This window comes from Octopus bimaculoides, chromosome 13 (genome assembly GCF_046866305.1).
Source record: "Octopus bimaculoides isolate indiv1 chromosome 13, ASM4686630v1, whole genome shotgun sequence".
NCBI classification, from domain to species: Eukaryota; Metazoa; Mollusca; class Cephalopoda; order Octopoda; family Octopodidae; genus Octopus; species Octopus bimaculoides.
In genome coordinates, this window is record NC_142940.1 from 32040798 (window position 1) to 32052191 (window position 11394).

The 11394-nt window shown below is 36.2% G+C and overlaps 1 long non-coding RNA gene across 1 annotated transcript in view; it reads left to right on the top strand.

Annotated features, from left to right (window-relative positions):
• LOC128249317 (uncharacterized) overlaps positions 1-8439 on the top strand; it is a 29491-nt gene extending 21052 nt beyond the window's left edge. The window contains exon 3 of the long non-coding RNA XR_008265418.2: positions 8252-8439. This is a non-coding gene — a long non-coding RNA (uncharacterized LOC128249317). The remainder of the gene's footprint in view (positions 1-8251) is intronic.
• The last annotated feature ends 2955 nt before the right edge of the window (positions 8440-11394 follow it).

The following is an 11394-nucleotide window of genomic DNA, read 5'->3' on the forward strand; positions in this document are numbered from 1 at the left end:
ATCTGAGCGCTTGGAAACATATGATGTGGACTGTTCTAGATATTTCACTTTATTTATAAGATCATTTCTGATAAATGCGCTGTGGTAGTATCTGAAAACGTTATCTTTCCGAAGACAGACTAGACATATATCTACTAATGTTATGTGAAATGCCTCGCATGATCTCCGATGGACAGATGGCGTTCTTATGTATAATGTTTCCTTACTGTGTTCACGGTAGGTGTAATGCCTGTTTGTGTTTAGTTTTCATTTGCACGTAAATAAATTATCCTCAGATTTGTTTTTATTACAATTTTTAAATAAGATTTTCTTAAAGTTGCATGTATGCATTTTTGTGACTGCCTCCATTTTGTGCTCTTTCAGGTTTTGCGATACAGCGATCTCGTCGTTTCTGTAAATTATTATAATACTATACCATAATCTACACGTATCATATAAAACAACTAAATCCGATATCTATGCTCCTATTTTCGTATTTTATTAGAAGAGAGTACGAAAGCGAATCGGAAAGGGTGAGAGTGAAAACATGTAAAAAAAAAGAAAGTGAGGAAGAGCAAGTAGAAATAGAAAGAAATGGGAAGGAACAGTTGAGGAAAATTAATTGATGGGTGTTTCCTGGCATTAAATACAAATACGATAAATTCAGTAAAATACAATAAAATACAATGAAACAAATATAATAAAATGGAGTGAAGTAAATAAAGATAACTGCTTTAATATTTGAAATTTCAGTAAAAGAAAAGTTATATTTCTAGATACTGTCTTTTCCTGTATATCTATCTATGTATAAATGTGTGTGTGTGTGTGTGTGTGTGTGTGTGTGTGTGTGTGTGTGTGTGTGTGTGTGTGTGTGTAACCAGACTTACACGTTCTACTTGGCACTTCATTCCTAAGAGAAGCTATCTACCTTTCCCGTAATTCTTACAATATCCACTTTCGAACAAAATCCTATTTCTCAATCAGATTTCTAAATCTCTTTTCCCTCTACCTTTATATCTATCAGTTATCTTTCAGGCACAATCTATCTTTATTGCTCCGTTTTACTATGCTTTCTATTATATCTCCAGGCATTTTATTTAAATACATAATCAACTATTATCTGTTTCTTTTTCACTTTAGAATCTCAATATTTACAACTCTTGTCCTGACCAAATATCTAACTCCTCTCTAAGCATGTAATTTAAATAAAGTATTCAAATGCTGTAAAAATATATATGCACATACGTTATTGTGTATTCATGTGTTTATATGCGTATATATATATATATATATATATATATATATATATATATATATATATATATATAAAACTTACTTGGAAAAGGATGCGTTGCGTTCGATCATATAATAATATAAATAATATATAAATATATGCATATATCCATACATATATGTAATACATACATACATACATACATACATATATACATACATACACGCATGCATGCATACAATAACAAAGTATCATTTGATATCTTGTCGTGATATAATACATCCGTTTCCATGAACGCCAATCTTAACCTTAATTCACAGATCAGCCTAAAGGGTACGAAAATTCTTGACAATTGCCTGAAGCCAGCCGATTTTACCGTTGCTACACATGGTATAGATACTGATAGAGAGAATGGTGGTAGGAGGGATGGAGAGGATGCAGATAGTAGTTTGATGATGTTGGGTTGGTGAGAAATTGCTAATAGCTTTGAACATGAAAATGAGATTAGTGGTGCTGGTGGTGGTGGTGGTGGTGGTGGTGCTGAGATTGGCAGTACTGGTAGTGGTGGTGAGATTGGCAGTACTGATGGTGGCGGTGTTTTACGTTGCTGCAATGATATTAGATCGATGTAGTATTGTCGATGCTGTTTTGCTTTACTGTTTCCCAGGATTCGGATCAAAGATTTTTCAGACGTGACCATCCTGTTTTAAAAAGTGCACGTACGAACATTATCAAACGTGGTTCTTTAATGACAATATTCTATGAATTGAGCGAGCTTTGGCTGCTATGCACGAGGGCGGTCATATATTGCCCCGCCTTACTGGCGTGTCTCATCATTTTGCTCGTGCTGGTGGTGGTATTGATACTGTTGGAGATACTGTTGGAGATACTGGTATTGATACTGTTGGTGGTGGTAGACATTTGACTGTGATAATAGTAGCGGTGTATTTATTTAACGGTGACGACGATGAGGGCGATGCTTGTCGAGCTAGAGAATATCTCTTTGTGTATTGTGTCCCAATGGTGTCATTATCATTCAATGGTTCGACGATTATTGCACAATTAAGATCATCAACTTTACACAAAGGGATCCCATAAGAATTCGGAACAGTGTCACCTTTCCAGTGCCATAAAAGACATTTTTCATCCACCAATATTAGTTCCACTTAATGGAACCAACTGCATTACCATCACCACCACTGCCACGACCACCAACACCACCACCACTGCCACAACTACCACAAACACCACGACCACGATCACAACCATGATCACGACCATCGCAGTACAGAAGACCAAAATATGACGAAGAAGACGAAAAATAAGGAGGAAAAGGAGATTGGAGTAGGAGGAAGAGGAATAGAAGGCGGAGAAGAGAAGAGGAGGGAGTGATACAGAAGAGAAGACAAAGATAGCAGGAACATTAATTCATTACGTTATGATTGAGTAGGACGAAGCAATTTTAGTTGAGATTATAGAAAATGGAGAAAATGAAAATACTGGAGAAAGATGCAGATGAACGAAACAAGAGAAGATGGAAAGAAAAACGACTACAAAAATGTGAATAAAAGGAATACTTCAGCGAGGAGCACATCCAGAATGTGGAACCTAATCATGGAGAAATGAAGTCATCAATTTATTAGACAGACATTTCCAGACACCAATTTTGAAAGTAATCAACTTGAGATATACATATACACATGCACGCATACATACTGTTTATGTATATATATATATATATATATATATATATATATATATATATATACAGAGAGAGAAAGATAGAGAGAGAGAGAGAGAGAGAGAGAGAGAGAGAGAAATTGATAGAGAGATAGAGAGATCGATAGATTGATAGATAGGCAGACAGACAGGCTGATAGGTACAAACATGCATACATATATATATATATATACATCTATCTATCTCTTTCTATATATATAAGTATACATGTGTGTGTGTATTTATATATACATGTATGTATGTATGTACGTATGTATGTATGTATGTATGTATGTATGTATGTATGTATGCATGTATGTATGTATGTATATACACACTCAGAACTTTCCATTATCTATAAATTACCATATCTGTATCCTTTGTCCTGGAACCGAAATGCAACTAAATGATAATTTCACTAATATGTAACAGCAAAAGTTATAAATTGTCATAAATACTAATATAGTTCCTATGTCCTGGTTGTTTAACCATAGGTAAGTAGCCGTCGATTAGACCTATCATCAACTATATTTCAGATGCAATCCTTCCAGCCCACATTATCCAATGTGCCTTACTTTACAAAAGATAGTCGTATATGATTCAAGTGTAATTGGTTGCTCTTTGCTACTGATGGAACAACTTCTCAAAAGTACTGCATGTAGCTTCAATAACATATTGCTAGAGCAACAGGATGAAATACATATTTATATATAGTGTTGAGTCAAAAGTTTTGCAATAATTTGGTAACTGATTTGCTTCATTCAAGTTACAACAAAAGCAGTTTAGCATTGAAAGTAGAGGCCATCGTATTGCATCGTCTGAAGCCACCTTTCGGTCAGTTCTTTGATCCCACAACGATACCAATCCTTGTCCTTTGAAGCAAAGAAATCCTTCACTGAAGCTTCTACTTCTTGGTTGATGAAACCTCGCGAGAACAGGAAGTGTACCATGGATTAGAACAAGTAATAATCCATAGAGGAGGGCTAGGTCTGGATAATATGATCGATGTGGCATTAGTTTGATTCTCTCAGGCTCCTGGAGTTTATTCCGGATCGTTCGAGTGCTATGAGGTTTCTGCAGAAGAGTTTACTTTCTGTTACCAATGCTGAATATTTTTAGCGCACAATGGCATACAATTGTGAAATGCTGATCCCGGCTAATATTTTCCAAGTGCTGCAGACCGGATTGGCTTCTATGGCCTGAAGCACGGCGTAGTTGATGTACGGTTTTAGGCCGACTTGATATTGCCTGATACTCAAGGTCCTCGCAACCTGAATGTAACTTCTTGAAAAATTTGGTTACTGTACTATGATCAACTGCGCCTTCATGTTTCACACAGCAAATGTGTTTTGGTTGCTTCCGCACCGTTATTGTCCAGTTGAAACTCGTAAAGCATGAGTTCCGGAATTAGACTACGTTGCATGTTTATCTGTGCGGCTTTAAAATCACCTACAGAGTGAAGCAATGTACAGTGTGTCAGCACACCAACTATCACGATACTACTAACGTAAGCAGGTATCTTCCACTGCCTCAACTGCTTTGGTCCTGTGACAAACTCGCCGTAAACTAGCACTTGTTTACAACTACATAAACTCTTCAAACAATTCACACGCACACGTCTCCAACATCCAAGGGGCTAAAAATGTGTCGACAGTAGGGGACATAGGAGTCATGACCTAAATACGGGCTGCCTTCCTTAGAGTGTAAGAAATTCAATCCCCAAAATGATAATAATAAAATAATAGTATTAACTAATAATAATAATAATAATAATAATAATAATAATAATAATAATAATAATAATAATAATAATAATAATCCCCTGATGAAGTACCAGGCAGTGGCTCTCATGGCTTCTGATCTTAAATGATTGGTATAAAATGTCTTGGTATAAAATATGGGATATAGCAAATATTCTGCTCAGTACCACAGATTTGCTTGTCAGTTGTTTGACCTTAACCAGTTGAGCATGTCCCTTGGTGGCTGACGATATGTGCATCTCTGATCACGAGCATTAGTGGAGAAGCATCATAGCCATGTGTTGAAAGGAATTCTTTGGGGTGTGGATAATTCACCTTTGGAAACATGGGTGTTTCGTCCAACATCTTTAAACAACCCTTATTCAGGGACCTTTTGAGCGGGATGGGCTACTCGACCTGCAGAAAATTCTAACTGGATCCAAACTGCAAGGTCATGCGCTGTTTATCTTCATATGAGATCACCATGTCACGCACATATGGCTGTGATGCATGTGCGTGGTGTACCCTTATCAAACGGGCAGTCATTTTCGGATATTTTACCCCAGTGTCACTCAGAGGGCATACACTGCTCAGTCACTCAATAATAATAATAATGATAATAATAATAATAATAATAATAATAATAATAATAATAATAATAATAATAATAATAATAATAATAATAATAATAACACAGTATGGTTATAAAATATTTGATAAAAATATAAATCATCTCATTTACATGGATGATTTAAAGCTCTTTGCAAAAACTGACCAACAACTCAAAGGCCTACTAGCGATTGTTAAGCAATTCAGTGATGACATCAGGATGCAATTTGGCCTTGATAAATGTGCAAAAGCTACCTTTATCAAAGGAAAAGTGACAAATACATCTAATGTGAACCTTGACCAGCAAAATGTCATAAAAGAGTTAGAACCAGCGGAGAGCTACAAATACCTAGGGGTAATTGAAGGGGACAATATCAAGCACTCAGTGATGAGGGAAAGGATCAGAAGAGAATGTTATCGCAGGGTGAGAGCAATACTGAAGACAGAGCTGAACGCGAGAAACAGGATCGAAGCGATCAATGCTCTAGTCATACCAGTCGTGACTTACAGTTTCAACATCGTTAACTGGTCAATTACTGAAATATGTAATGTTGACAGAAAAATACGAAAACTGTTGACAATGCATAGAATGCACCACCTTAAGGCAGATATAGAACGTCTTTATCTGCCAAGAAAAGAAGGAGGCCGAGGACTTTTACAGCTGGCATTATCAATGAAGGTAGCCACAATTGGCCTAGACACCTATCTGAAAAACTCTGAGGACTGGATGCTAAAACTTGTCTTAAAATATGAAAGCAAGAAAGCATCTTACTCAGTAACAAAACAGGCAAAGGAATATCTAAGTGAATTCCAATTGCAACAAATTCAAGAATTAGACGAACTAGAAACACCTGCAGAAAAAGCTAAGCGCTTGAAAACCCGTGCTAAAATTGCTGCCTTAACTATTATGACTGAAAAATGGCATGGAAAACCTCTCGATGGCAAATACCCAAAGAGAGCGAATAATGCAGATATTGACAAAGCCCTTACCCACCAATGGTTAATGGCCTCTGGCTTGAAATCAGAAACAGAGGGGTTTATCATAGCAGCCCAAGATCAATGCCTACCTACAAAGAACTACCAGGCCAACATATTAAAGAACGGCAGCTCCCCATTATGTCGTATATGCCAACAACAAAATGAGACCATCGATCATGTTGTCTCCATGTGCAGTCTGCTTGCGCCTACAGAGTATCTCAACAGGCATGATAGAGCTGCACAATATATTCACTGGGTAATATGCAAAAACCTGGACTTGCCCCATGATAAAATCTGGTGGGAACACAAACCACCCCCAGTACTTGAAAATGATCACATTGCACTCCTCTGGAACTTCATCATTCAAACTGACAGAAAGATAGACGCAAATAGGCCAGACATCATACTGAAAGACTTCAGACAAACATTATGCCTCCTCATTGATATGACTGTCCCAATCGATATAAACGTATCTGTCAAGACCTACCAAAAACTGAGCAAATATAAAGATCTTGAAATAGAAATTAGCAAAATGTGGAATCTGAAGACGAAAACAATACCTATTGTCATAGGTGCCCTGGGAATGACAGCGAAACGGGCTGATTACTACCTAGATCAGATTCCAGGAAACCCCAAAATGGCTGAAGTTCAAAAGATAGTGCTCGTGGGAACTGCCCATATCCTACGTAAAACAAACACATAATTTTCTTATGGTTTCTTAAACATTCACTTGAACAAAACTGTACAAATCCAAATATATGGTACCCTAGGCATAACACCTACATGAACTTCTAACTTGTTGTCTCTTGAGGTCTCTGGGTGAGACTTGGATCCAACTTGTACAAATGCAAAACAAAAGTCGAACATAAAATAATAATAACAATAGTCCTGGCACTAAAGGAATCTCGAGATGTCCTGTGCTGACACCAAACGAATCTCGGAATGCCCTGTGCTGAAACCAAACGAACTAATAAAACAATAGACCATCTCGTCTCGTGATGTCCTGTGCTGACACCAAACGAATAGAAAAATCGCTACCATAGGCTACGATATTATTTACATTAGAAAAAATGCAAATACTACAAAGTCACCACGCCTGCTTACTGGTATGAACATCATCTTGAGCCAGTCATTGAAGGTAAAATTGTCACACCCTCTGGGATTTTTCAGTCAACACCGACAGAACGTTCCAGGCTAATTGACCAGACATAATCATTAAAGACAGAGAAGAAAATACTTGTAGATTAATAGATGTAAGTATTCCTAATGATATAAATATATCTGTAAAGCCATTTGAAAAATAATGTAAATATAAGGGCCTGGAAATTGAAATACAAAATATGTGGCATCTTAAATCGAAACACTACGTCTTTAAAGGGACTTTCCTTGGATGAAATATTGCAGCCAAAATGCGTTTAACAACATACATACATTACGCATTTGACATCGACTACCCCCCCACACACACACACACTCAAGCACACACACACTCAAGCACACACACGCACACTGAAGCACACACACACACTGAAGCACACACACACACTCAAGCACACACACACACACACACACGCACACACACACACACACACTCAAACACACACGTATACTTATGTGAGCATTTATGTATGTTTACATGTACATACCAACATGTTTATGTATACATATGAAATAAAATTGTTACTCAATACATTGTATAGAATCAATATTTATAAAGAGGCCGTTGATGATTCACAGCTGTATTACTTATTACTCACACAGAGAGAATCAGAGAGTTTGAATGACAGAGAGACCTCTTGACATGACAGTATGGATGTTTCTGTCGTCCAAAACCTGTTATGACAATGAGATATTTTTGAATTCTAAGCAAATCCATTAAGCATTTTTTCATGACTGATATCAGATTGTTACGAGAGTTGAGTTGCATAGTATTAAGTTTCTAATCTCGTTATAACCGGAAACAAATTAATGTTCGTTTGTTCTACATTTATAGGAAATTGAGTGGAAATGGGTAGAAACGTGCCAGAAAAAATAAGTGTCACTACTGTCACATCGGACAACGTAATTTTAGAGTAAGTGAATGAAAAAGATGCAGATAAATACGGTGGCAGCATCTTTCATGATAGACTTCTCTTTCTGATAAATCAAAACTGACCTACATAGGATTAAACAAGAAGAACACGAAACAGATAAATTTTGTATGTGTCTACTATTAAATGTTTCCAGGAAACGATGGAACAACTATTCCTTACATCTACTTGTTTCTAATTCAGATACTACTCACTGTGTAGGGCGGCTGACATCATTGTGATGCTGCTGCTCGGAAACTGGGGACAATCTCTTTTGTTTAGGAAGTGCGAACAAGAAAAAGCATAAAGGAAAATTTCAAAATATGAAGAAACAAGGAATAAATGAATATTGACATCATGGGAAAATCTGAAACTAATGAAACAGAAGAAATTGATGGTAAGATTCTAAGAGAAAATTACATAGTGCTGTATGTCGATTAAGAAGAGAATTGGAAGAGCGGAAAAAAGGAAAAACAGAAAAATCACTAATTAGATGATGGGAGATTCAATTAATGATAATTGTAAATATACAAGGCGTATTTTTTCGATACCAAAATCGCATACTCATAAGCTTTGCACAAGAATATGGCATGAGGAGATAAAAGTATTCTAATAAATTTAAAATGAAAAATGAGATAAGAATTAATACGGGAAATTTTGATAGGAAAGTCAGCGGAGAAAGTAGCAATAATAAAACAAGTCGTTATTGATTATGGGGAATAAATGAAAGAGGCGAACAACTGATTCATTCTTACGAAAGAAAAGCTTGAAGGGGCACCAACATCTCGTTACTGCATCTACCATTAAAAATGCGTTCATGTGACATCAGGAAAACAACGCAAACTGAATAAGTCACGGTTCCAGTCGTATCCAACTTTCAAAAATGAACATACTCTGAAATAGATATAGGGTTCAGATGATAATACAATGGTAAATAAATTAGTAGTAAATACAATGTTAAATGAATTAAAGTTACATTGAAAATTGCAAGAAAAAATAAACGTGATCATGCGACAGTTGACAATATATAAACAGAACTTATAATGTGCAAAACCAAATGCACACACACATACACACAAGCAAACACACACATATATACATTCTCTTCCAATAATTCGACACTTTAGCTGCACCACGTACCTGTTTCTGTGTGGTGTATGGATGTAAGTGTGATTGATTCGTGAGTGCAGAGAAATAATGGCGAGAGGTGAAGTGAGTACTTGGAATACAGATAAATCCTATAAACATAGAGAGGCGAAAGGATACATACATACATATATATTTAAATACAAAAGAAGCGACCGTTAATAGGCAACCTTACATGCTAGAAAGAGCAGTCAAAACGTCCAAAACCACATTTAAGAGAAATTTCGAAGGGAATGAAAAATAACTTTTACCTTGTTTTTTACAGCCATACCTAGTTTTCGAACTCTGATTAGCAAATAAAATAATTTGCTAGGCGAAGTTTTTATGAGTGGCTACTCCCAAAACACATATAATTTATACATACATACATACATACATACATACATACATACATACATACATACATACATACATACATACATGTGTGTGTGTGTGTGTGGAAAAAAGTCAAGGTAGAAAATGCTAAAATAATTTTAGAAAAAACATTTCAGTACCGGTTTCAGTCATTGAGACTTTTTCAACTGTAAGTATGGAAAACAATTAAATTTTGGAAAAATTAGAAGAAAAAAATTTTTAAAGAATATTTGCATAGTCTTCAAATACAACAGGCGTTTTCCTTGTTTCTACCTATCTCTGTCTCGACCACGAGTAAACAAGAAAGACAGTGACAGGCAGAAACAAGGAAAACGCCCCTTGTATTTGAATACTATGCAAATATTCTTTTAAAAAACTTTTCTTTTAATTTTTCCGAACTTTAATTATTTTCCATACTTACAGTTGAAAAAGTCTCAATGACTGAAACAAGTACTGGAATGTTTTTCTAAAATCATTTTAGTATTTTCTACCTTGACTTTTTTCCATATATATCAACTCATGTGTTCCTTTTCAAGTATGGACTCATACAAAGTATGAATTGTTTCCAAAGGAATTTTTGTCCATTCTTCAACTAAAACAGTCTCCAGTTCTTGTAGTGATGATGAGAGAGGATATCGACTTCTTAATTGTTTTTCTAAAATGCACCCTAAATGTTCAATAGTATTGAGATCTGGGGACTGTGGTGGCCACATAAGATGTTCAACTTCACTAGAATGTTCCTCGTGCCATTCAATAACAATTATAGCTGTGTGAATTGGTGTATTATCATCCTGAAAGACTGCGTGTCCCTCTCGACACAGTTTCGCAAACATACAATGAATTTGATCAAATAAAATGCTTAAATAGTCTTGACTATGAATTCTGCCATGAAAGGAAACCACTGGGCCAGCGGATTTCTAGCATATAGCCACTCACCAGAACATCACAGATCCTCCTCCATATTTAACAGTTGGAAGAAGGCAGTCTGGGTCAAATGCTTCTTTTGACTGTCTCCACATGTATACTCGGTCGGAGGTCGGAAATAAGGTAAAGGATGACTCGTCCGAGAAAATAAAATTCTGTTATTGCTCTAGGCACCAATTCTGTAGGTTTTTACTCCTCTTTAAATGCTTTGCAATATTTGTTTTTGAAAGTAGCGGTTTTCTGATTGCAACCCTCCTGTGAAATTCGGCTTTGTGCAGCTTCCGGAGAACAGTTTTTGTGGAAACTGGGTTCTTGAGGTGGTCATTAAGCTCTGCAGTAATTTTGGTAGCTGTACTTTTGTGATCCTTTCTAACAATTCGCGTAAGAATTAGACGGTCCCTATCTGAATGTGTTGGCTTGCGTCCAGAGTTTTGTGTCGACGAGGAAGTGTTTCCCTCTTTCTCAAAGGCTGTTATTACTTTCAAGATAGTAATTCTTCATATAACAAACATTTCGGCTGTTTTCCTTACGCTAGCACCTGCCATTGAGCACCAACAATTTGACTTCTTTGAAAGCCAATAGATCTGTCATTTTAATGAATTTTAATGACCTTTTTCTGATGATATCGGAAAAGAAACAACAA